At 41.1% G+C, this 27348-nt stretch overlaps 1 protein-coding gene and 1 pseudogene across 2 annotated transcripts in view; both read right to left on the bottom strand.

Moving 5' to 3' along the window:
- The window catches only part of SNX24 (sorting nexin 24), a 139661-nt gene that overhangs the window by 85808 nt on the left and 26505 nt on the right, over nucleotides 1-27348 (bottom strand). The gene's annotated exons all lie outside the window — the stretch shown is intronic.
- On the bottom strand, nucleotides 20776-21946 carry LOC109445556 (polyglutamylase complex subunit TTLL1 pseudogene; annotated as a pseudogene).

Raw genomic sequence — 27348 nt, 5'->3', positions numbered from 1 at the left:
ACAGAAGAGCTGGAAACAAAAAGCAGAGCTCCAGGTCTCCCTGGAAACAAAGTCAGGAGAACATTTTCCTCATGCGATCAGAATGAACAAGTCACATGTGTGGACACAGACCACTGATGAAACGAAAACCAGATACACTGGAAGGCGCTGTGGGTTTTGTCTTAACTCCGATTATTAAGTAGCCATGCTATGTGGGATAAATCATTTACTCTCACTTCTGGCTCTAGTTACTTTATTCAGTAAAAAAATGTATTGATCACTTCTATGTGTAAACATGTGCTAGATGCTGGGAATACAGTGAACTAAGAACAGCACAACGCAGTTTTATAAACACTCCAAGGGAAAGGACGGACTACAGGGAGAGCAGAAAGCAGGACAGCCTACTCAGGGCTAATTCGTAGAGAAAGTGGTGATGAAACTGAGGCCTAACGCCTAAGGGAAAGCCGAGGGTGGAGGGGACCCGGGGCAAAGGAGAAGGTTCGTTTAACAAAAGAAGCAGATTTACTTGAGGAATGAGACTGTGAGACTGGAGCTCAGGGAGAGGAAGGATCCAGAAGAGCCACTTAGGTAGGCAGGGGCCGGACCATGCTGGGCCTCTCATGTCACACTAAGGACTGACTGCCTCTACCAAATGAGCCATAAGAAGCCAGGAGCTGACCGGATCAGATGTGCGGAAAAATCTTTCTGAATGCAAAATAATGGATTCTAAAGAGCTCAGAGTGGATGGAGAAGACTGAATAGGAAGTTGAAAGTCTTCTCCAAAATTCCATCCTGTATCAACTGAAAAATGAACTCAGTCATATAACACAGAAGGCTGGGCCTTTCAAAGTTTAAAAAGAAAAGTGGATAGTTGGCATTTTAAAAAACGAACTTACCAGGACCTTTTAAGACCTCTCTCATCAAAGGCTATTCTCCTTTCTTCATCCATGCGGGACCAACAGAAGGCTGCTCTGCTGGTTACCATGACAGAGAAAACCGCTACAAGTCTAAGGTAGGAAGTGGGCTAGTGGTCCTCCTTCTCACCCACAGTCTGTGGGGCCCCCTGTAGGGCAAAGCAGGTAGTGCAACTCAGCAGTCTGCCAGGGTTCCCATTGGAAACAAATCAAGGAGTGGGGATGAAGTAGTGGGGGCACGGGAGGGGAGAGGAGGGTGAGGTGGGGGTGGGGGAAAACTATAAAGGCTGGCCTAAGGAGAAAGGCAGAAGGAATCCACAGGGCTCCATCAGTGCTGGACCAAGGATGAAGTCAGCTGCCCGCTTGGGTCAAACGGAAAAGAGAACAAAGTACCGAATACAGGAAGGCCAGAATCACCACCGAGGTAATACCATTGAGGGAATAGAATTCTGAAAGAGAAGCAGAACTATTTGAGTTGTCCTATGGAGGATACTGCGGGGAAGAACTCTATGGTCTCGATTAACTCCATAGACTAAGTACCTGATGACAGGGATGCACATAAGGGTGGGCCATGATCTACAAACTGCAGGGTAGTAGCAACTGGAATGAAACAATGTATTCTCTTTATAACTGGGATCACAGGGTACAAGGATCAACTTTGGGTTTCAGTCAAACCAGGTAATGATTAGGGGCTAGGACGTGCTTCTGAAGTACAAGAAGGAAGCACAAACCAAGGTCTTGCTACCTACCCAGCACATGACTCAGAGAAAGTGACAAGGAAATGTTGGTGCAGAAGTATCTATAGCCTGTTCCTGCATTGTGGGCAATGCTTGAAGACAGAGACGGCACTTGAAGCCAGGCTTAGGAAAAGGGGTGCAGACTGAGAATAGCCGCAGCACAGTTTTCCCTGTATCCATCAGCAGCATTCTCTCTCACCCCCACCTCAATCTGATTAAAGGCAGAGAGGGTCAGGAACTACCCACTGTCTCCATCCTCAATAAAGCCACCTCCCGCCCCCACCTAAATTCCTTCTTCTCTGTGTCTCACTCGCTCATCAAAGCCTGCCTTAGCTCGGGCTGAGCCTTGGAGGAACAGTGGGGATGGCCTTAGTTTTGAATCCCTCTCCGTATTCTCATAACCTGAAATGAAGAGGACAAGAACTTCAAAAGTAAAAGGAAAGGCAAAAATAGAGATGGGGTGGTCATGCCCCGAGGAGCAGCCTGGGCTGTAGCCCAGGGGATTAGCTCAGGAGAACAGAGGTCTCAAGACACCCAGACACACGGCAAAAGGCCTCCCATCCTCAACACCGCAGTGTTTGGATTCAAATCCCAACTTTCCACTGGATTTTTCTCGTCAGTTAAGTTTCTCTTTCTCAAAGTAAACTTGCTCTCTGGTGATTTTCTTACTTCCCTCATCTCCTCCTGTTACAGCTGCTACTCCTAAGAGTAAAGTGACAGTCACTATAGAATAAACTGTCATCTTTCTGCCTTGAACCTACAAGCTCTCAGTCTACCCTGACCTCAGTGCTGTACTCCTCATCAGTGAAAAACACGCACAACAAAGAATTACTCCACTCGGTAGTTTGCAAAAGAAAACCACATCAGTGTACTTCGATCTGCCTGTCAAAATAAGTCATTCCTTTAGCAAACATTTATTAAGCACTTTCGTGGGCGAGGCTCTGAGCTGGCGTACAGTGGGCAGCAAAAGAGACATGGCCTCTCTCCCATGGAACTTTGGGAAGAGATGGAGATCAACCAACTGTATGAAGACTGACAAGTGTGCGAACTTGTTGCAACGATGTTGCTAACCTTTTTGGATATCAGAGGGATTATTCACTATGAATTTGTACCAATTGCACAAACAGTTAACCGAGTTTACTATTTGGAAGTGCTGAAAAGGCTGCATGAAAAAGTTAGATGACCTGAACTTTTCACCAACAATTCATGGCTCTTGCATCACGACAATGCACCAGCTCACATCACTCACTGTCTGTGAGGGAGTTTTTAGCCAGTAAACAAATAACTGTATTGGAACACCCTCCCTACTCACCTGATCTGGCCCCCAATGATTTCTTTCTTTACCTGAAGATAAAGGAAATATTGAAAGGAAGACAGTTTCATGACATTCAGGACATCAAGGGTAATACGATGACAGCTCTGATGGCCATTGCAGAAAAAGAGTTCCAAAATTGCTTTGAAGGGTAGACTAGGCACTGGCATCAGTGCATAGCTTCCCAAGGGGAGTACTTCAAAGGTGACTGTAGTGATATTCAGCAATGAGGTATATAGCACTTTTTCTAGGATGAGTTTGCTAACTTTACTGTCCGACCTCGTATGCACATGATTATGACTGAAATAGGAACGGGAAGAAAATGCAGATGGTGCAGGTGTCCCTGATGGGGGGACCTGGCTCAGTCTGGGCACTGATGGACACCCCAGAGATTTAACACTGCGCTCTACTCTTGGTGACACAGAAAAGCTAAGGCAACTGTCCTCATGGTATATACACGTCCACACTGTTTACAGCTCCCTCCACTATGCTACTCAGACCCTGGACTTACCTTTGGAGACCAAAACCCTGGGTTGAAATTCCAACTTTACCACTTACTGTCTGTGTGTCCTACAGAGAGTTACTGAAACTCAGTGGGTGTCAGTTTTTCTCATCTGTTAAATAGAGATAGTAATACTTTCTTTGTGAAGATTTAAATAAGTTAGTATTTATAAAGCATATAGTCTAGTGCCCAGCATATAGGGAGCCCTCAACAAATAAGAGGTATTATTATTTTCATGACCTAAGTGTCCCTGAATGTTAGCCAATGGTATTAAGATCATTTAAAAGCGTATCTAACAGCCCCTTATTCTAATATATCTGAATGTCTTTTTCTAGCTTTGGGAATGAAGAATCCAAGGGCTCTTAGAATATGTGTCCTTCGTTAATATGGTAACTACTCTATTTCTTTTTGAGTATTTAAAACAATTTCATATGTGAAATAAATGTCTTTTTATAATTCAGCATTTTGAATAGGTAAAGCATTCATATGAGTAAAAAAAAAAAAAAGGTATGAAAAGATAACAGTGAGGTCTCCCTCAAAACCCGAAACACTCTGACCAGGTCACACCCTATGGTCCCTCTTTGGGAATTCATTGTTAGCAGATCCTTTTGGCCTTGCTCTGTGCACATTTGAACAATCAGTGCTACGTCCTTCCTTTCTACACAAATGGCAGCACATTACACACTGATCTACTCTTGGTTTTTCACTTAGCAATGGACCCTGGCAATCTTCCCATATGAGGACATAAAGACTGTCCTTTTTCTCCTTTTATTGCTACACAGAATTCTACTGCATGGAAACTGTTATTATAAATGTCTTCTTGGCTACATCTCTTTCAAGACTGACACAAACTTTCCTAATTATAGTTTTGGCAGTGGGTGATGGAGAAAATGGGTAGAAATAATCCTATTTTCATTTGCCTTAATTGTTCTTAGTCAAAAACTAACAGCAACTAATTATTTTTGGTATATTTTACATAAACAATCTACACAACTATGCCACAGTTTACAATACTAATTTTTCCCTTAAATTACTTTAAGACATCTGTTCTGTATTTTATACATACCCGGATCATTTTCCCTCATGTTTATACGGGAAAAGTGCCGCTGTTACAGTATCCAATCAGTTACCCCGAGGAGATGTCAGCTGTCAACCATGTCTCTCGCGGCGATTTCCCTCTCCTTTCTCCCTTCCCACTCTGGGTGAGCTGTCAAGTTTCTAGTTTCTGACGTGCATTTACATCACTCAATGACATCTGACAGCAGTGAAAGGCCACAGAAAACTGCTTATTGATCAGAGCAAAACTAGTTGACGGAACAGATGAGGTTGTATCACAGAAACGCAGCCACATTCAGGTGATGACATTTTGCTCCCCGCACACAAGAGCTTAATGGAATACAACTTCATTATATCATGCCACTGTGCTTACAGCGCCAAGCCCGTCTTCTGTTTTGTCTGTGTGCTGATGAGGACAATCCATTCGTGATGGCCTCAACGGATCCCTAACCCGATTCGTTCATGAACCCTTGCAAACTACTTGTGACTCTGTCCTGACAAATACACCAAGAGACACTGAAATCTCAATCTTACTAAAATCTAATTGTTCTGTCCTTTAGAAAAGAAAAAAAAAATTACCACTTAGCGCGCTATTATTGCTCAGTTTAAAACTTGTATACCACTACGTAAAGAAGTTGAAATGGGCATTTTTTAGATTCCTGTGACATGGTCAGGAAAATAAACAAAAAATGATAATTGAGATACACTCAAAATTTACTTATAAATGGGAGAATTTAGTTACTTCTAAAAAAGAAAATACCAGATTAAGTCCCCATGCATATAAATTACTCCCTTTAGTTGTAAAGACAACAATTTTAACCTTTTCCCATTTCCGTTGCCATTGAAGATAGAGGACTATAAAGTGATATATCGGTACCTGTCTTGTACAGGGATCAAGAAGCCAGACAGACTCCTAATATTTTGCCACAAAAAAAAAAAAAAAAAAAAAAAAAAAAGGAAAAGGCAGCAAAAGGGACAGAATTACGAGCCTCTCTGACTCCTAGAGGGGAAAATGCGAAAACGCTCAGGGTTGTCTGGCAGTTAGCTTTTCTCTGTAATTCCTCTCTTGAGGCAGGAGTGTTCTCCCAAATTATACACTCCCAGAGCACTTCACAAGCTGGCCACCTCTGCAGCCTATCTGGACTTAATATTTTTCTTTAAATACCCTTTTTTTACTCCAATAAAATTTAAACAAAACTTAAGGTGAATATGAAACGAAATACTCATGTTAAAATTATGTTTCTTGTTGAAGGTTCTGAGCCTGAAGGCTGTTCTCTTTTCCACAGAAAGAGAGATCAGCAAAGTAAAGCCAAGTTAAAAGTTTTGTTGTCTTTTCTAGGGGAGTAGGGGAAATAGCATAGGATTAAAGATAAGTGAAGGGAATAACTTTCTCCCTAGTGCATCAATATTATCTAAGGTAGAGGCACCTCTGAAATTATCTCCTGTAGCACCTATTGACTATATCCTAACACAGGGAATGCAGACATACTACACTGACTGGGCAGCAGCTGGAGCTGGTGGCTGCAGCGTTCAAATCCTGTCCCTCCCACCTACTATGTGACACCCCCCCCCCCAATCAAGTTATTTAACCTCTGCACACCCTACTTACTTCTCATCTATAAAAGGAGATACTAACAGCATATACACCTTAAGGAATTGCTCTGAGGAGTAAATGAGATTATGCATGGAAAGTGCTTCACATAGTGTCTGACGCGAAGAAAATGGTTAATAAATGTTGTCATTATTCATTTCTTCCCAACTCTTTAGGTAGAGCATCAGTTCAAAAAAATTAAAAGGATACAAACAGGAGAAACTCAAGGCAGAGGGTGCATCGAGAAAAGAAAACAATGGAGAGGAAGGGAAAGAAAGCATAGATAAACGAGGAAAACACGGAGACTGAGCGAGCGGGTTTTCAGACCCACTAAGTAGCCTCCTTTACACCAATGCCAAAGCTTTCCTTCCCCGCCTCACCCAGGTCCTGCTTCTTTCTTTCAGGCAAAGATCACTTCTCTCCTTTGGGCTCCAGTAACACAGCTCAAGCGTGTTTACCTGCTTTACGAGACTCAGACCCAAGGCTCCCTGAAGACAGAGGCCCAGTCGCCCCTCAGAGGGTCCCCAAGGCCCAGCGAGCACAGGCGGGAGTCAGCTCAGCGACCGCACACCCGTCCGAAGGCCATGCCAGCACTGGCCAGGCCTCACGGGCGAGGGCATGGAGGTCTGAACAAGGGCTTGTCTAGCGTGGCTGCTGACTTTTTTCTTATAGTACTACCAGCATAATGAGAAAAAGTAACAGAAAAGCAGAAAGGTGTTAAGTGTGTTTACTTCAAACATGTTAGATTTTCCAAGAAGCGCTAGGTTTGCCACTTCACAAATCACACCATGTAAAATGCTTCAGCTTCATTTCTTTCTTTTCTTTCACTTTTTTTTTTTTTCGTATTTTCAGATCACTAGGATAAACTCTTTTTTGATCACCCAGACAGAAATGGATGCCTTAGGGCACTTGTAAACTCAGGGTTCCTAAACCACGGGCCACATGTGGTTTTGCAAATACCTTTTGCTTCACACATGTTGCGTCCCACCCCTAAATGGAAACAAAAAGTCGTCTCCAATCAGACCCACACTGCTGTCCTCACAGTTAATAAGTCGCACGGTGACTGTTAACTGTAATTTTGTGAGGTGAACAATGGCAGACAAAACATTGGGTGGTATGATGGAACCCAGAGGAAGCCAGGTGTGTGGTGACAGGGGACAGAGTGGCCATGCACGCCGCTGCCCTACTGTCCCCAGACAGCCCAGGGGTACCACTGTTACCCCGGCACAGTGATCAATGCCACCATCTTGCACTTTCACGTTCAGTTTGAATAAGTTCCGTGCTCACCCTAAGAATACAGAGGACCCCCACCCCCATCCCCACGCCGGTTCTGTGATTTCTAGCTCTTTCTATATACCTGACATGTTTGTGGTTCATTGTGTTATATGTACTTGTTTTTATATACATATCTCCTAACTGACTCTTAGCTGCTATTCTATCTCCAGTGCCAAATGGAGACCTCATCACGTAGTAGGTGCTTCGTTGTAGTTGAATGGTTACTCCTGAGGCATTCACAACTCAAAGGACTAGAATACAACTGAGGGTGACTAAGTTTAAGAAGGAAGGCAGTAAATGATCAGGTAAAATTCATCAAACCTTGACTTCTTAAGTAATATCCCTGAATCTGAAAACCGTTAACTACAAACATAATTTTATAGATAGGAGTAATGGTTGAGTTGGAAAGTGAGAAGGCTGTTAAACTAGTGCCCAGGAAACGCAGGCAGCTCTCCAAACAAGCATTCCCAGGGGCAAGCTGGGATGCTTTATTACAGATGGATACAGAGAACCAGGAATACCTGTATTTCCCCAACCTCCTGATAAGTGGCTGAGACAGGTCTCCCCTCATCAACACAGGGAAGCTCTAGAGTCACAGGCTGCTTCTCATGCGTGGTGGGACCTCTCACGTGTACTGGGAGAAGGAACCATCTGTCAGGAACCAGCCCTCCCACACTCCCACCTCCCTCCACTCTCCACCCACGGACGACAACTTCAGGATGAAATCAGGATCCGCGCCTAACGACGAAAAAGCAACCCTTGAAATCAAATATGCCTCCTTCAGTCTTGTTTCACATCTACACAGCCAGAGTGTGTGTGGGTTATAAAGACACAGTATGTTCTAGCACTCTTCCACTGAGGACATTAAGGACTTAGAAAACTTTTCTGAACTGAAACGTCTATGTTCTTACAGATTCACTGAGAATGACTCTTGGGAGCCAGCACCCACACCAGGACCCTAACAGCCGACAGTGATGTGAGTGGGAAAATGCCCAACGGCCGCTCCAAGCTTGCCTGGGGTCCAGGCTGTCTTCTTCCACACGGGCACACGACCCAAAGCAGTGGCATTTTTTCCAGTTAAGCTCCATGGCATTTAAGCCAAAGTCAAAAGAGAAACTATTCTTGGCTTTACCATCAATGAGAAACATTCAGGTTTCTTCCCTGTGTTCCATTGGTCACAGAGCTCATTGCAAACAGCACGTTGAACATGATTAAACACATGAAGCCAAATTCTCTGATGATTATGTAAATTACCAATAATTTCAGAGTCTATAAAATAGGGACAAAAGCTGTAACTATAAGGAAGTGTTTTTTTAAAACCTAGGAGCATGTAAGTTTAGATTTGTAAAAATGGCACTTGGCCATTTAATGACCTTAAAATAATTTTAAAATACTATAATTTTTTTTTAAAGACTAGGCATTCTATTGGGTGATCGCTTTACTTCAACAACTGGTCGTTCTCAAGCTTTCCTTGCTATGTTAAACTGAACCCACATAACCCAAGAATTCATAAGGGCTGCAGAAAACAAACATAAGGTCTCCTATCTCTACTGTGTCATTTAACTCTAGGACCAAATAGACACAACATTCGTAAGTTGTTGTTAGTTTTAATACGCATCATACGCCTATTTATACATCTCTTAATGGAGCTATTGGAGAAGACTGTGTACCTAGGAAAGGAAGAGAACCAGCGCACAGCTGTGTAGTAAATAGCGTATTTTAATCAGAAACAGTAGTCCACTACATGGGACCTCATCATAAATGTAGCAGAGCCGGAAGTTATCAAAAGTATAAAAATGCAGAAATAGACTCTTTCTTCTCAGATTCACAGAGTGATGCTTTCAATTTCAGCTGCATGGGGCAGATACACTACAGTAAACCAAAATTTAAGGATAATTAAGAAACAAAACTCAACATTAAATCCATGGCCAAAAGCTTCCCAGGTTTGAAAACTCCATTCAACATGGCCTTTCTTTCATCCAACAAAGATGAACTGCACACTGTGTAGGTAGGTGCCCAGTGTACAGTAGATAACTGGATGAATGAACTATAAGCTGCAGAGATCACAGACCAGAGAGCGAATGGATCTGTTCGCTGATCATTATGACGCGGTACCTAAGTTGGCATAAAAGACACAGCGGGCATTCTGTACATCATGTGCAGCGCACTGAAGGCGCAGAGGAGAGTACGACCAGCTCTATCTGGGGCGGTCAGGCAATGATTCCCAGAGAAGCGAGTTTCTGAGCTGGGTACTGAATTCCCTGTGTAGAGGGCAGACGTGGACCCAGAGAGGTTAAGGACACCCCAAGGTGAGGAAACAGGAAGTACAGAGATCCAGAACTGGTAGGATTTATCTACGCAACATTAACAAACTGGTATGAATGGAAACTTGCTAAGTCGTGGGGAAAAGGAGACAAACGGGGGGTGGGGGGGTTGGCTGAGAGGATGTGAGAGGCAGACGGACAGGCCTGGGGAGGGGCTTTCCTTAACCATCCCTACAAGGCTGACCTGCGGACTACAGTCAACCAAGAGACAGCAGAAATATTCAGAAAGGCAAATTCAAAAGAGGTGTGGAGGGACATAGCAAGGGAAAGCCTCCTCTACAGAAGGGTGAGATGGCACTGCCACCACGAGTACACAGGAAAGTGGAGGAGACTGAGGGCAGGGGGCAGAGACAATAGGTATTTCTGGTAAATAGGTGAATGCCCAGATGAGGGCGAGACAGTGATTAGCCTTATGTTTTATGTTAGGAATCGGGGTAAATGGGTAGACTCAAAGATACAGAGGACAGAAGAATATCATTTGTTTTGGAAGCAGGAAGGAAAGAATAGAAATAATGAAATCAGTTTTGGGCATCTGAAATAGAGGGACCTACAGGATATCCAAACACAGACACCCAGTAGGAAGCAACACAGGACAGAGGGATGCTGAATGGGTCACCACGGCAGACAGGCCTGGCAGCAGGCACCATCAACTGGGCACAGAGGCCAAGGTCAGAGAGAATAGGAACAAGTGTGCAAGACACTGCCAGGGAGAGGATGGAGAGTCAAAGCCTAGAAGATAAATCCGTGATGTCCAATGGGCAATTACAGGAGACAAAGTCAAGAGTCAGAGGCCAGGCAAACTTTGCACTGTATGGGACAAAGACAGTAAGGAGAGACCAAGCCCAGACCTTGGGCAGTAATGGGGCTGGGCTGCCACATAGCTACTGCATGCCAGCCGCTCTGGACCAGGCTGATTTTCCCTGAACTCCAAGACAACTTCTTATCTCTTTATTTTGTTCCGAACCATAGGCTAGTTTTCACTGTTGTAACTGAATCTCTTCAAATCGCCTAAAAATTCCTACAGGAAAGAAATTGCATTTTATATTTCTTCTACATTCTGCTTAGCATCACCCATATACAAGGCATAAAGCAGGAACATAATAAACACTTGCTAGGTGTAAAGAAAACAAGTTATAATTCAAGAAATCCAAACCTTGGGTACCATGGAATAGTTCTTTATACTAGCAATATTTTGTCCTTTTAAAATATCTAGGTCATGTTCCCTCTAAAAAAGGAGCCATACTTATATTAGCAAAGGAATAAAATTATGGCTCCTGGTCTTTTGACAGGTCAGATTTTATCTTTCGCCAGTTACGCTTTCTAATACCACTGATACCCATTTCCATATGGCCACACAGAACTGAAATTTAAACACACTTTCTAATGCATAGACTAAATTGCCATTGACTTCATGATAGTTAAAGAAGTTCACTCAAGCTACTGCTGCTACAGCCAGAACCTACCCTCCCCTTGGAACTTCTGTTGCCAGAACCCTCCCAACAGCAAGGGATTTACTACTCTGACTCCAAAGTCACGGGGACTCCCAGCCAGGGGGAGGCTGAAGAGCACAGCAGTGGGAAAGCACAGCAGACTGGGCTCCTTTAGGTGAGGCACAGGTTTCATGCTGGAGGCTGGTAGCAGGTGGTGAAAGTTAACCCAACGGAAAGGACAAAAAGCAAGGCTTGCAAACCATGGGCAACAGCACGAAAAAAAAAAAAAAAAAAGCAGCTCTCAAAAATGGCCAGGACAGCCCGCCATCAATAACGTAAGCCTCTTGCCGTTGTCCCACACCCACCAAGAATGGGGAACACTTACAAGTTCTCTGACTCCAGTTCTCGGACTCTGATTTGGGAACTGCCCACCAACCACATTTGGCTGGGCTGCTTCATAACAAGGAACCCTGTCCTGCACACCAATGCTTCTCAATCCTGGCTGCACATTTGTGTCTCGCACAACAGTTTAAAAATATCAAGGGCCAGGCCTCCAACCAGATCCACTGGATCAGAGTCTCTGGGTAGAAAACATTCAAAACAGATATATCTACCCACCATCAAGCTTTCACAGATGTTTACATTTTTTCCATATTGACTTTGATCTCACTTTTTCTTTTAAGAAAATATTATTGATTCAGCTAAACCCGTATTTAACCTTCATGACAATACTTGTCTTCATCTTTCTAGGCCAGGGAACTGAAAATCTGAGCTCTGCCCATAAACCCACCTGGGACTGCTGGTGGACTGGCCAGAGCTCCATCCCTCTGAGGCCAGGCACATGGCCCACCGCACTGGAACACTGGCTGCAGGGTCTAGATTAATTATTAACTTACAAACGTATAACTGGAAAGGGATTTTGAGTAAGCCCCAATGAATTTTAATTGCACATGTATTATGTCTTGCAGCCAATTTCCCCCTTGCCATCAGATAGAACTACCTCCATTTTGATTTCTGTAAATCAGGGAAAATAAGGTCAAAGACAGTTTAACTGTGACTGTGGGTGTGCCCCTATGCTCTAAAGTCTCACACACGTACACTTTGGTCACCACGACACTTCTCTAAGTCATTACGCAGGGAAGTAAGATCAACTTTCTACTGAATGAAAAAAATCCCACAAATATTTCAGACAACAGAACGCAATCTTCACACACAAACATACACAGTGCTTTCCAGAACATTTGTGCAGCCTTGAATTACATTACTAAACTGATGAAAGCATTCTAAGATACTGTTAATCTTAATATCAAAGCCTTGTAAATGAATAAGTGAGTATCTTGGTACTCCCCCCAAAAGCAAGAGAAGACAAAAAGTTGAATACTTCCACTTTTTTGAGTACTGAGCAGAAGAATGAACCCACAGAAAAAGTCTCATATATTTAAACAATCAAGGTCCAGTAATATTATTGGAAACATCATCAGTGAACAGTTTCTTCTATTACAGTAACATTTAGAAATCTGAAGAGTAGCCTAGTAAAACTATACTGAATCTAAAAATACTTGTTAAAAAAATCTTTAGGTGGCAAACGTGTATGTGCTTGAGCACACAGATTTATTTAATGCATCTTAAGAGATTTTTAAAACTACTCATATTGTCAGAACTTAATATTTGGAGTGAAGAAATCCTACCCCTCCCTGCAAAAAAGTTTCTAGCAACAAAGTCCTATGATGGGAGAATGACATACAAAAATGCAAAATGAGCTACTCTTTCAATTTCATATGTTGGGCTATAATAATCGTCTTCTGATTTTTATGACTTCACCTCAAACAGAGAGTTTTACATGTATTTAAGAACTCAGATACTAAGTAATGAGACAGTAGGATGGGGAAAAGAAAAAAATGCTGTCATGTTTTCTTAAAATAGTCTAAGAAGATTATATTTCTAAATTTTTAAAAAAAGGAAGAGGTAAAAATATTCTTGCTTACTGTTGGGAGCTCTCTTTTTGAGAAAAAATTGTGGTGATGCTTAATTTTGGAAATGTGCACTTAATGATATCTTGATTTCCATTTAATGTACACAGTGACACCTACTGGCATCCCGATGAGACAATGAAGACAAGATAGGAAAATGCAAACATGTGCAGAGACCTCTGACGTACATATGCTCATGCGTCGCGTATGAAATGACAGTTAAATATAATAGTCTACAATGCTATATTAATCGAATATTAGAAATAAGCTAGAAGAAAGGCCAAATCCCCTATCCCCTTTTTTCAAGTTACTGAGCATCGTGTGATTGAAACACACAGGATTTTGAAGGCTTTACTTAAGCGTTCATTTCACATTTTCCAAAAACCGTAGCATTTATTTTTGGTGGTTGGAATCAAACCTCAGACCTCCCTAAAGTCAATATGTTTGGTTGAGGGCAGTCACATAACGTGATAATTTTTAAAAATCATATAAACCAAGAAAATAGTAGTTGGGAGGAGTTAGCTGCTTTATAAACAAGCTGTGGTCCATTATAAATAAGCTGTGTCTTCTTATAAATAAGCTGTGGTCTATCACAGAAACAAGGCAAGACTTACAAGGCTTTTCTTTTTCTGACTGTATACATGCTATTGTTGAATTTGGCCATGGGGATAGAAATAAATTCTAGATGAAGCAGGTGGAACAAATATGGGTAAGTGAGTAGAGCATCAATCAGAAATCTGGTCAAATATAGGTGGTCTAACCTTGAAATAGAAATGGAAGGGTTTGGGACAGGACAGGAGGTTTCTGAGATGATAGGAATGGTGGCTGCCATGGAGGCCACCAAGATACGACAGCAGACCCAGCCTTAGCCAGCAGCAACCAAATCGGCCTCAGTCAGCATGTTATGAATATGTGCGTGGTGCAGGTACAGGGACAGGACAAACCTACATGATGAGGAAGGAGAACTCAGAAGACAGACGCCCAATACAGTTCAAAGTCAGCTAGAAAACTGGAACCAAGGATTCCATCTGCTCAATTTCTAGCTTCCCTTTGTATAGTCCAGGTGTAACCGCAAACCAAAACCAAAACAGTAATCATCACATAGGATAACACGCTGCACACAATCTGCAACGAATTCCAACATATACAGAACAGGCTTCTACACCTACATCAAATATTCTGTAATACCATGCAAGGAATGCATGGAACTAAAAAGGAATTTTGATGTACTATGCATCAAAACTGTGACTCTAAACACAGCATTGCAAAATCAAACAAATTCTCTGCAAACCAAGGTAACTAGCCCCCCCGAACCATCAATGGGAGTGCAATCATATGTGTTATCATTAGGCAGGAATGAAAATTAGACAGCTAAAAAAGACTTTAACAAGCAGACTTGTTATTTTTGCTCAATAGTACCAGTAAGGGAAAAATTTCCCTAACTATAGTTTACCTTTCAAAAGTGCTATAAAACTAAAACGATTTCATGAAACCTAGCACTTGTCGCTCAATAAATTATTACACATTGATTTGTCAAAGAGTATTGACCTTAAAAGTTTTCTTTTTATTTTCACTTGGAAGCTAGACTCTAAGATAATATGTATTCCTATATAGTTATCTCATCCTGCTTTTATAAGAATGTGCAGTCAGATACTCAGAATTACTGAGAACATCTAGATTAAACTACTAGGTAGGTAATGGGCCACTTCTCTTCCTAGCCCACTTCTGAAAACTTCCCTCCATTAGACTCTAAGCCCTCCAAGGGCAGAAAATACACCTTATTCTTCACTAGATCACCAAGCAGTACTAAAACAGCATCTTGTGCATAGCAATCGCTCATAAAAAATTTGCTGTGAAAGCATTGTTTGTAAGCACAAAATACCGAAAACAACCCAAACGCCCATCCACAGGAGACTAATTGAATAAACTATGGTACAACCACACAGTAAAGTACCATGTAACGGCTACAAATGAGGAGGATTCTTATGAACTCACAGGGAGTGTTTTCTAGGGTATACTGACTGAAAAAGATACTCAAGGAAGAAAGATTATATGTAGTATATTACTTGTTATGAAAGGAAAAATAAGAAATGGACATATAATAAGAGATGGAGATCTCTTATTATATATATATCTCTGTACATATATCTATTAGGAATAAGTGTGTGTGTGTGTGTGTGTGTGTGTGTGCAAAAGAGAAACACAAGAAATATAAACCAGAACCTAATAAAAATAGTTATCCATAGATATGTACATGGGATACAAGGGGAACAAGACTTTTCCAAGAATACCTTTTTATAGAGCTTTGAACCAAATCAATTGTTCTATATATTCATAAATTTATATTAACTAAAAATATAGGAAAAAACACCCACAAATTGACAATAGAGAAAAAAATTTAACTGTGTGTTAAATTCCTCACATAACAACACAGAGTAAATAATTCATTCAAGCAACTTTTTGAACACAGTGCTCAGATCACACGAACATAATAGGACATATTTTAAGACAAAAAGGATTGCATAAAAGTCATCAATTTTTAGTAGGTTCACTGTTAGAATAATTTTGGTCTTGGAATACATGATATGTAGTCATAATGTAAAATGTGTATATACTCATACTTCTAAATATATATAATATATATGTATGTTCACATGTATATATAATAACTATGTTATATATAACTACTGTGTTTCCCCGAAAATAAGACATGGCCAGACCATCAGCTCTAATGCGTCTATTGGAGCAAAAATTAATATAAGACTGGGTCTAATATAATATAATACCAGGTCTTATATTAATTTTTGCTCCAAAAGATGCATTAGAGCTGACAGTCCAGCTAGGTCTTATTTTCAGGGAAACACGGTATGTCATATATAACTACTATATGTATAAATGATATATACAAATGACATATATAGACATTTGTCTATATTTCTTAGTTATATCTACTGAAAAGGTCTAGCAGCAATGATAAACCACAATATGCCTAGCATCCAGATCTTGGTTTCCAGATACCATTCACCAACAAAAGGAAGCAGAGATCCTTGGGAAAGTCTAGAATTGGTAAAGTCAAAGGTGACTCTGCAAATTTTTTTGGTCAGAAAGCAAGAAACAGTGATCAGACAAATGGGACACGTCAAAAGGACACAGGAGTCAACTTAAAGGAGTTCCATGGGACAAATTTGGGACAATTTGGTCATTAAAAAGAATAATGACAACACTAAAAAAAACTTTCAATTGAAAAAAAAATCCATGAGTCTGTAGAGATATGAGGGAGGAAGCAGGAAGGGGAGAAGCTCTTCTTTGTAGGAAAATGCCAGTTAATAAATGTGGAAGAAATGATAGAATTAGCAAGTCACCATTTTGCAACTATCAATGTAATAGCTACTTAGCCAAAGATCGTTAGTTTAGATAACCACTGGGTCAAAGGAGTGATAGTCTGCAATTTATGGGTGAAAGTAACTGCAGCTTACTTTCAAACGGTTCATCCAGGAAAAATAAAGAGTTTGTAGCGTGTGTGTGTGGGCAGGGGTGGGGGGTGTATGTAGAGCAAGAAACACAGAGAGAGAAAATATAAAGCAAAAGTGGCCAAATGTTAACAAGTGGTGAATCTGAGTGAATATAAATACTCCTTGTACTATGCTTCCAATATTCCTGTAGGTTTAAATTTTTTCAAAATTAATCATTGGGGTAGGGAAACAAAAAGAAATAAGTCTGCTGCAAGGACTACCCCATTGTTTGTACGTCCTCACTATGCTATGCCTTTGACCTCACAACACTCATATTCTTACACTTAAAATTCCTCTTTCACTGACAGAAGCGCTGACAGAAGTCACCAGTTTCCAATGTACACACATACTTTGTTCTTACGTTTGCTCACAAGTCAATATCTAATACTCACAACATAGTTCTTCACAGAAACATTAATTTTCCTGGCCAGCCCCCAAAATCTATTTGAAGAATAATATAGCTGAACATAACAACAAGAGTTTGAAAAAAATCAGTCTATACATAAACTATTAATAAAACTTGAACATCTAGTAATATTCTCCAGAATAATGACAGGCTTTTGGGGGGAGGATGCATTATTGCTGGGAATACCAACAATTGTGGGAGGAGACAACTGAAACTTGGAGATAATAATGCAAAACTCATACTTTTAATAACATGGATTGTATTTTATTAAAAAATATGAATTATCACTGTAAAAAAAATGCAAGCAAAACGAAGTTAAAATTCCTGCATTTTCCCTCCCCTAAAACAGTATCTTCCCTAGAGGTAAGTATAATTATCAACTTGGTGTGTACGTCCCTACAATAAAACAGATTTGGTACTTTTTCCCACAAATGGTCTATTATACATAGCATTTGGTAACTTGCTTTTTTACTTTTTTACTCACTTTTTTACACTATGCCTTAGAGAGTTCTTAAAGTCACCCACCAACCAGTATTTTTAACAATAAAATATGATATTAGAATAAATAAAATAAGCATTTTGAAGTTAACATCCTTGAAAAAATTTCAACCAGAAAAAAAAATATCTTTACGTAGAAAGTGTTGGGAAAGTTTCACAAGGTCAAGAATAATTGAAGTGTAAATCCACAATATGAAAAATAATTTGCAGAATAATACTTATGCTTTGATCCACTTTTGTTTGGAAGGGCGTATACCAAAATATTACCCGAGAAGTGAGAAAAAGGGAAGAGGCTTTTAGTTTTTATTTCATACACATCTGTATTATTTATATTTTATTTTATAATTCTTGCAGAAAGCAATTGAAGATAAAATTTTAACTAACAATGTTTCTTAATAGGTACAAAAAGGATTATGCTTAAATTCACTGCTTATCTAAGGCTCATTTCCTTAAAAATAATCAGTTATGGTCAAAGAAAGGCTAACACTGGGGACTTAATGGTCAGGACAGGACTACAAGTTCACTCTTTAACATCATAGTAAAAATTTACTCAGGCAAGAATAACTTTAGGACATAAACATTGAATAAGAAGGGGTAAAAAAGTGTAATGTATGCAACCTATTCTTGAATCATTCAGAAAATATATATATCAAAGATGGGGCAAGGGGAGAGAACAATACAAGTGGCAAAATGTTAAAATCGGTAAATCTGGTTGTACAGAAGTGAGAAATCTTTGTATTATTCTTGCAACTTTTTTGTGCACTTGAAATTATTTCAAAATGAAGTTAAAAACATATCCCTTCTGGTTCCACTGCCTCTACAACTTGCTGAAATGCAAGACCAGAAGCAGCCATAGGATGACGGCAGTTCCATTTTCTGTGCTGTAAGGGGGATCAAAAGTCCACAATGAGAGAATAGGGTTGGAGAACCAGGATCACTCACTGCTTGACACTGCACACGGTTACTGTTACCTGGAGCTGCAGCTTAATAAAGCTACACATCCAAGGCAGCAGAAGGTAGCTGATGCAGTCACGCAACCAAGCACTGGACAAAAATCCTGTTGGCTGCATCTGGATCTACAATATTCCCAATGTATTAGAACATTTGAGCGCTTACTCTTGGCCACTCTTCTGAGCACTAATTCACTGAATCATCAAAACTATAGTTTAAGATAGATACTATCAGGCCGGCCGGTGGCTCAGGCAGTTAGAGCTCCATGCTCCTAACTCCGAAGGCTGCCGGTTAGATTCCCACATGGGCCAGTGGGCTCTCAACCACAAGGTTGCCAATTCAATCCCTTGAGTCCCACAAGGGATGGTGGGCTCCGCCCCCTACAACTAAGATTGAACACAGCACCTTGAGCTGAGCTGCCACTGAGCTCCCGGATGGCTCAGTTGGTTGGAGCGCATCCTCTCAACCACAAGGTTGCCAGTTCGACTCCCGGAAGGGACAGTGGACTGTGCCCCCTGCAACTACCAACTGGCAACTGGACCTGGACCTGGAGCTGAGCTGTGCCCTCCACAACTAAGACTGAAAGGACAACAACTTGACTTGGAAAAAAAAAAAAGTCCTGGAAGTACACACTGTTCCCCAATAAAGTCCTGTTCCCCTTCCCCAATAATAATCTTAAAAAAAAAAAAAAAAAAAAAAAAAAAAGATAGATACTACCATTATCCTCATTTGAAAGATGAGAAACTGCAGCACAGAAATGTGAAATAACATGCCCCAGATAACACACAAGTGATCAACAGTACCTGAATTTGAGCTCAGGCTGTCAGGCTCCAGACAACTGGAGCTATACTACGTCTCTGTGCTGTACTGTGGCTCTCACTACGTGATAGCAGCCTGGACTAAACTGGCGCTAAGTAATGTGGGGCAGGGCAGAGTGGATAGGAGGCCACCAAAACACTAGACATGATGGTACAATCGGTGGAGGGAGGGTGGACTCTCTCTCAAAATAAATCTGCAAACTGAAACTCTAAGACACATGAGAACAACCAACAAAAAATGATTGGGGGCAAAATGCAAATAATGGAACAATCTGAAAAATTTAAAGAGCACTTAATCTACTCAAAGGGATAAAGGAAGAAATAACACACATTACAAAAGATAAAAAATTGTAAAACCAAAGTAGATTAAGTGGAACATACATAGATAGACATTAAAAAGAACCAAATATAAATCTTATCTATGAAAAACATAGTCAGTGAAATTAATAACTCAGTGCTTCCGTTAAACAGATTAGACAAAGCTGAAGAGGGAATTAGTGAAGTGGAAGAGAAATCTTGGGAAATTACCCAGAACACAGCCAGACAGATAAGGATGTAAAAGTGTGAAAGAGTACTGAACGGACTTGGAGGATGGATGGAAAAGCCTCTGCATATATCTAAAAGTAGTTGCAAGTTTCGACAATTTTCCAGAGTTCAATAAAGACATTAGACCTCAGACTAAAAAAAGCACAAAGTGATAAAAAGGATAAATGAAAATTAATTCTCTCCTGGACATACTGTACTGAAAATGCTGAACAGTAAAGAGAGGGAGAAAAGTTTTAAAAGCTATTAGAGAGAAAAATCAGATCACGTACAGAAAAACGACCATTAGGCTTACTGCAGACTTCTTATCAGCAACAACAGATGCCAGAAGATGGTGTAGTAATATATTCAAAGTATTGATAAAATATGACTGTTAACTCAGACTTGTGAATGGAGCTAAAGTGTTAAATAAGCGTATGGGCAAAATTAAGATTTTTAAAATTAATTAATTTGATTTTATTGATGTTTACCACCCAGAGATTCTTGCTTAAAATTGAATAAACTATACTTCAGCAAATAAAATGTAAACTCAGACTGAAACATTGGGATTCAGGAAAAAATAGTAAGTGTAGATATTGATAAAATATTTGATAAAATAATTTTGTTTAAAAATTTGAACAAAAATTCTAGATCCTGGGGGAATTATAACAGAATGCAATGATGGGTCTCTCAGAGTCCACCTTGCTCAAGCCTGCTTTATTCCCATGGCCTTCAGGCTAATTAATAGCTTCTGCTTAGTCTTGTGTATAGACATGCTAATCATTAGAGGAATTCTCTTTTGGGCTTAAGGAGATAAGGGAAGTATGTATTCTTTATCAAAGAATTGTAGGAAACTCATCACAACATCATTAATAAATGAAATAGGCTGCCCACATAAGGTCAATCCACATATACCCAGAAAATCCAAGTTGGGCGTTGGCACCTCTCAGTCCCAGACACACTAGGATGACAACACAATCACAGGCAAATGTACACAATCTCGTAATTGTGCAAAACTTCTGTGGGGGCGACTTGTTCCATTGACAGTCTGGAATTTCACCAGTAGGGACTGTAATACTGAGGGTGTCGCGAATCAGGTGATACTTAAGGATTCGATCACTGGTGGAGCTGAAGGTGAGAGATGGGAATGCATTCACCTCCATGAGCCAGGGCTTCCGCTTATCGTCTAGGATGATGTCGTAGGCGCAGCACTCAAAGCAGAGCTTGTCATTGTCCATCCCTGCACCACAGCCTTCAGCAACTGCACTATGATCCAGTGGGTCTCCTCGAACCAATTTCGGGTCACCTCCTTGCCTCGGGTGCTCTCCAGGGAGAGCCGCAGGCCGTTCACAGTCCACTTGCCCCCATGGACGTGGCTGCAGTCTTCCCCAGGTTTCTGAATGGCGACATTGGTGAGATGAACAAGCATGTGTCCAGCCTGCTGGTGCTGGGGGTTTCTGTTACTGTGCAGAAGCGGCAGAACACAAGCTTCTAGACACATATGTGACAGCGCAGTGGGCTGTACAGAGGCGCCAGGACCTACAAGCGCAGGTCGAACTTCCTCCCACCATTTAGTGATGGGCTGTTAATACACAGAAATATCATGTAGGCTTCCTTAGTGGATTAAGATACAAATGAAGGTGTGTTGCTGTCCCGGGACAGCACTTGTTGTGAGCACTTGTTGATTAGAAAGATGCCTCTACCCTGGGCTTTGCCACAACGTTTCAGGATCCAGGTGCTAGAGGGGCTTTTCCTGAACTTCTCCACGAACAGGTTGTAGTCGGCAGGCAGCATGTAGGTGAATGGAACAAAGTCCAGACAGAGGTATTTTCCATTCTCATCTTTTTCTGCCAGAGGACTCCCTTCTTTCTCCAGCTCTTTCCTGGATCTTAATATTCTTCACCATCAGATCCTTCCAGGTCAATTTGTAGTGATTCGGAAAATGGCTGACTATTTGATTGTCTGAGAGCTGACGGCCAGTTGCGACACTAAAGCCATTTTGGATGGTTGGCATGCTCATCCAGGAAAAACGCCAATCCTCGTTTTCTGTCGCTTGGACCCATCCTCTCTTTTCAAAGTTATTTATCAGCACTGACTTCTCAGTATCAGTGACCCATTTCACTTCTCCTGCCATAATCCAGAGGTATATATGGAGCCAACGGCAATGTCCACTTTCTCTTCAGTTTCACTGGCTCTTGCCACGGGTTCTTACTCGATGTCAGATCGTTTTCCTGTCACTCTCTCCAGCGGGCGCAGAGCAGCAACCAGGAGCGCAGGCAGATCAGGGCAGCCCCGCACCACACCGGGTCGCTGCCTCCAGCCCCACCCCGGCCAACTCTGTATTTTCTCAAGATGGATTTGAGGATTAGGTTTCCCATCTGCTCAGCTGGCGCCTCTTGCTCAATTGATCAATAAACCTTTCCTTACTCAAAAAAAGGAAGGAAGGAAGGAAGGAAGGAAGGAAGGAAGGAAGGAAGGAAGGAAGGAAGGAAGGAAGGAAAGAAAAAAGAAATCCTAGATCCCTCTCCCCATAAAAAGGAAAATGGGATGGTGGGAGAGCACAGTAGTTAAGGTGTGCTAAGGTTCTTGCCTTGCTCAGGCAATAGAAAAAAGTAATGAATAATTTTAAATATTAGAAATATATTTAGCAGAGAATAAATGTTAAATTTTAATATTAAAAATTCTAAAATTTATAACTTCCAGAACAGCTGGAGAAGTACATACAAAGGAGAGAGAAAGAAAGCCAGCCATCTAATAGAACGCAGGAAAGGAGAGAAAGAGGCAGGAATGAAGCCTGATCAACAGAAAACACAAATTAAGATGATGGAAATCTACTATTAATCAAAATAAACGGACAATTTTATTAAAACTCACATTAATTTTCTTCTACAAAGTATTGCATAAGTATTCGCAAATTAATTACTAAACGTTAATGCTTCCCTAATGTCAATAATCAATTAAATATCTTTAATCTTCTACTGTAAATCAAGTATAAGCTATCACCATGTAGCTGTAGTGTCTCCTTGGCCTCTCCCTTACCTGCAACCATATTCCTGATACTTCTGAGACCAACCACTTGCTCTGAACCTCCTCCCTGTCCTCAAGCACACACTATACCTAATTCCGTTTGCCCTTACTTTTCCGAAACCCAGAATCCTCCTAACTTCTACCCTTATTCCAAATCCCCTGATTCCTTAACTTCCTACTCATCCATGAAAGTCCAGGCCCAAAGGAAAGGAGGGGATGCTTGGTACAGGGTTAAGTTTGTGAGCTGAGTATAGGCCGGCTCCAGGCTCTCCCTCCTGCCCCGAATTCCTAGCAATGACATTAGAGATATATTTGAAAATAACAAATCTGTGTCCACATTAGAATGGGTGCTATCAGTAAACCAAAAACTGTTACAGATGATAAGGCATTCTGAAGGAGTGAAGGAGAAAAGCACAACAGTCAGCGCATGCACAAAAGAGGATGCTACAGAAGGTGGAGACGCTGCAGGGGATGCCGAGCCCAGAGGGGCAGGACCCTGGCACAGGAGGGGCCTGGGGCATTGGACGCTTTGGGTCAGACTGTGAGCAACAGGTGTCTGCTCTAGATGGAACAGAGAACAAGCTTGAGGAGAAGAGGTGGGGACACAAGCATGAGAGAAGCAACATACTGTGTTTTCCTGAAAAAAGCCCCAGTTAAGATGTCAGCCAGACAGACGCATTTAGTACGTTATGACGATGTTCCAGAAGAAGATGACATGACTGTATTTGAATAAATGCAGATTGCTGCACATGAAAAAATAAGACATCCCCTAAAAATATGCCCTCATGCGACTTTTGGAGCAAAAATTAATGTAAGACTGGTCTTATTTTCGGGAAAATGCGGTTAAGACCCGGTCTTATTTTTGGGGAAACACGGGCTGGTAACTCACACACCCCCATCCAGACCTATAAATCCAGCTGCTTTTCCTCAGTTCATCCTCACAGAAGAAGGGAACTCGTCCCCCTATTCAAGGCCAGCCCTTCACTTGTACTTTTAAAAAGCTGAACTGTAAAAGAACAAGACAAACAAATGAGAAACAGAAACTCATAGACACAGACAATAGTTTAGTGGTTGCCAGAGGGTAAGGGGGTGGGGGGTGGGGGGTAGGAGATGAGGGTAAGGGGGATCGAATATATGGTGATGGAAGGAGAACTGACTCTGGGTGATGAACACACAATGGGATTTATAGATGATGTAATACAGAATTGTACACCTGAAATCTATGTAATTTTACTAACAATTGTCACCCCAATAAATTTAATAAAAAAAAAACAAAAAACTGAACTGTTTGCCCCATTTACTTCTAAATTGTTTATACCCATCTCATTTCAAATACATATGTCCTTTTCCACAAACATGTCTCTGAAATGGACAGTGGATTTTCCGGAATACATGTGCCAACCTGGTACAATTGTCAGGCAGAAGTGTTGGTACACTTTCTGAAATGGATGCATTTTTCTAAGAAGCTGGGTATAAGTCTTTAGCTACCCCTCAGAGAGGCTACATACTCATACCTTCCACGAGAACACAGACTCTGCAGCAGAAAGATGATCTTCCCTCCTCTTGGTAACCACACAGCTTCCTGACGACTTGCTTGATACCTGTTATTCAATCTTCCATCCCCACTTCTCTGGTCAGAACCTTTCTCTTAATCTTCACCTGACACACATATTATATTCTCTATTATTAAAGTTTAAAGTGAGTCAACTTACGTTGCGGCTGTACTATTGAGTACAGAGTTTATTAAGAGAAATTAATTGTCTGACATATTTTGCCAGATAAAGAAACAACTGAAGCTAATTCAATACAGCAAAAAGTAGAGAAGATCCAGAATTCATGTCAAACCAACATATTCCTATAGGAATCCAAGGAAAAATTCGAAAAAATGTTTCACATATGAGACCTCCAAATTCTAATTTCCTAAGTTAAATTGGATGTTTGCATATTCAGTTGAATAAATCAAACAGTATTCATTAACACTGACACTAAATCTCCTTCCTCTACAGACCAATGAGATTACCACAGAAAATATATATCAATCCATCCAAGCAAAGTTCTAAAGTGAGAATCAATGATGTGACAATCTCGAGTAATGTATTTCTGACAGTTCTGAAAGCTTACTGGACACATAGCACTTTAATGTAATGCACTAACATTAACAGAAGTTCATAGAGTCATGGCAGAAACTAACCATCACTAAAGCCACCAATTAATCAAGTCAGTTCAAAATATAACAAAATATTACCAAAGAGAATTCAGCCATATATCAAAAAGATCACGCACCATGATCAAGTGTGATTTATTCCTGGGAGGCAAGGTTGGTTCATTATCCGCAAATCATTTAATGTGATACACCACGTAAACAAAATGAAGGGCAAAGTTTGAAAAGAAAAAATGTAATGGTAATATTTAGAAAGATAGGCCATTGTGCATTTCAAGACACAGCAAGAGATTGAACTAGACACTAACCATCTGTAAGAAATACTGAAAGACATTATTGTATTAATGTTAACAAAAAAGGAAAACCTTAAATATATAGAAATACAACAGAGAACAGTTTCAGCTTTGGCAGGAAGGTCATTTGGAGTTGTGATCTGAAGTAAATGATTGTCAGCTTTACTTGGGAGTCTCAGATTTACAAAGCTGGAGACCTCTGTGGAAACATACACATACGTACAAGATGTTACAGGCAATTTCAAGATTAGGAACCTGTGTTAAAAGACAGTCACCTCCTTCCTACTTTTTGCAACACTAACGAGCTAGTCAGCTGACACTGAACAAACCTCCTCTTGGTCTCCACACTTCCCTGCTCTGTACTCCAGTTTCCTTTGTCTGTTCCCTTCCCCCCGATACGCTCCATCCGTCCTGCACCCCATCCCTCTGTCTCTCTGCCCAGCTTTCCCCAATTCCTCACCCACTCCCATTTCTCCCCATATACTCTCCATTCCCATTTCCTTAACTGATCCAGATACGGAAATAAATTGTATATTTGAGTGATTTAATTCACTAACGTTTTATGTTCTTGTTCACAATTTTAAAAGTCAGTGAGCTGAAATTTTCACATTTGTAGACAGAAATTGAGAGAATAATTGTGAGGCAGGGAAGAGAGAGAGAGGAAGGGAGGGAGGGAATCATACTGTTTTCCAAGGTGGGAGGAAAATTGTTGTTTTACACCGGGCTGTTCATTTTTGTCTCCGTATGTTTCCCACAGGTCCATACTAGGAAACAGTGCCTGCATCCCACCTACGACAATCAGGTTTCGGGGACACAGCCCTGAGCACCCACAGCAGGACCAGAACACAGGGCGTAGGGATGAGGACAGGAGCTTCTTCCATGGTGGGTCAGGGCCAGGAGGCCAGGAGCCAAGGGCAGGGCTCTGGAACCAGACTCTGGTCAACACTGAGGTGGTGCCCAGCCCAGTCTCTAGGAGTCAGAGGGGACACTTCCTAGACTTCTCTAGGGGGCCAGTATTGCCCATGGCTCTGCCACCACAGCTATGGGACAGAGGTTAATACAACAGGTGATTATGAGGGGAGGGGCAGTAACTGCTGCCATAGTCAGCTATAGTTCAGCTCTAAATTTCACAATCCCTATATTGTGGGAATTATTTGCAGTGCGTTATTTCACAATGAGACAAATTTTAAGGCTCTTAAGTAAAAGTCCATGAAAGCACCACGATATAGCTTTCATTTATTGTATGCTTTCTCTACGTAGGCACTGTATCTATAGATAGAGATATAGGTAGAGATATTTATGTCTCAATGTGTTCATAATTTTACTTACTCCTCAAAAGAACCATAGGATGTAGTTATATAATCCCCACTCTATAGATGAGGAATCTGCAGTTTAGCACACTGAACGAACTGCCTGAAGTCAAACACACCAAGCGAGAAAGATGGATTCAAACACAGATCTCTCGGACTCTTGCTCTAACCCTGAGGTTCTCAGCGTCTTACACTCTAATGCATGTGGGTATCCCTGGGGAGCTTGTGAGGATGCAGACTCTGATTTCTGTAGGTCTGGGGTGAGGCCTGAGAATCTGCATTTTTCACAAGCTGCTACTGATCCATGGGCCACGTTTTGAGTAGCAAGGGGCTAAGTAAACTACTACATTCGACTGATTCCAAACTTAACAGCTGTGATTTCTAAAAGCTGAGACTGCTACCAGCAATACATTTCTAAAGAGGTAACTACTTTGAAGATAAGTAGTTACCTTATGTAAACAAGCAATATGTTTTACTGCTATTAAACGGTGCAGAGAATTTTTTCCCCTCAATTCAGAAAACACAACCCTATCAGCTAAAACCAATTTTTAATGAAATAAAATGAATCTCCAGGTTTTCTGCAGACACTTCTGTTGTCTTCAGCCAGAAGAGTCTCTCCCATGTCCTGTGCCCAAACCAGATGCATCCTGTGTTTCTACAAGGAAACCATCAGAATCTATTAAAATTACTGTACACTGATAGCAGCAGGGACATGACAAATCGCAGGCCAAGAGTCAGATACCACAGAATGTGTTTCAGG

The sequence above is a fragment of the Rhinolophus sinicus genome, chromosome 3, assembly GCF_057876585.1.
Source record: "Rhinolophus sinicus isolate RSI-liver-muscle chromosome 3, RSI-T2T, whole genome shotgun sequence".
Taxonomy (NCBI): domain Eukaryota; kingdom Metazoa; phylum Chordata; class Mammalia; order Chiroptera; family Rhinolophidae; genus Rhinolophus; species Rhinolophus sinicus.
The sequence above is the reverse complement of the archived record's forward strand: the minus strand, read 5'-3'. Positions and strand labels throughout refer to the sequence as shown.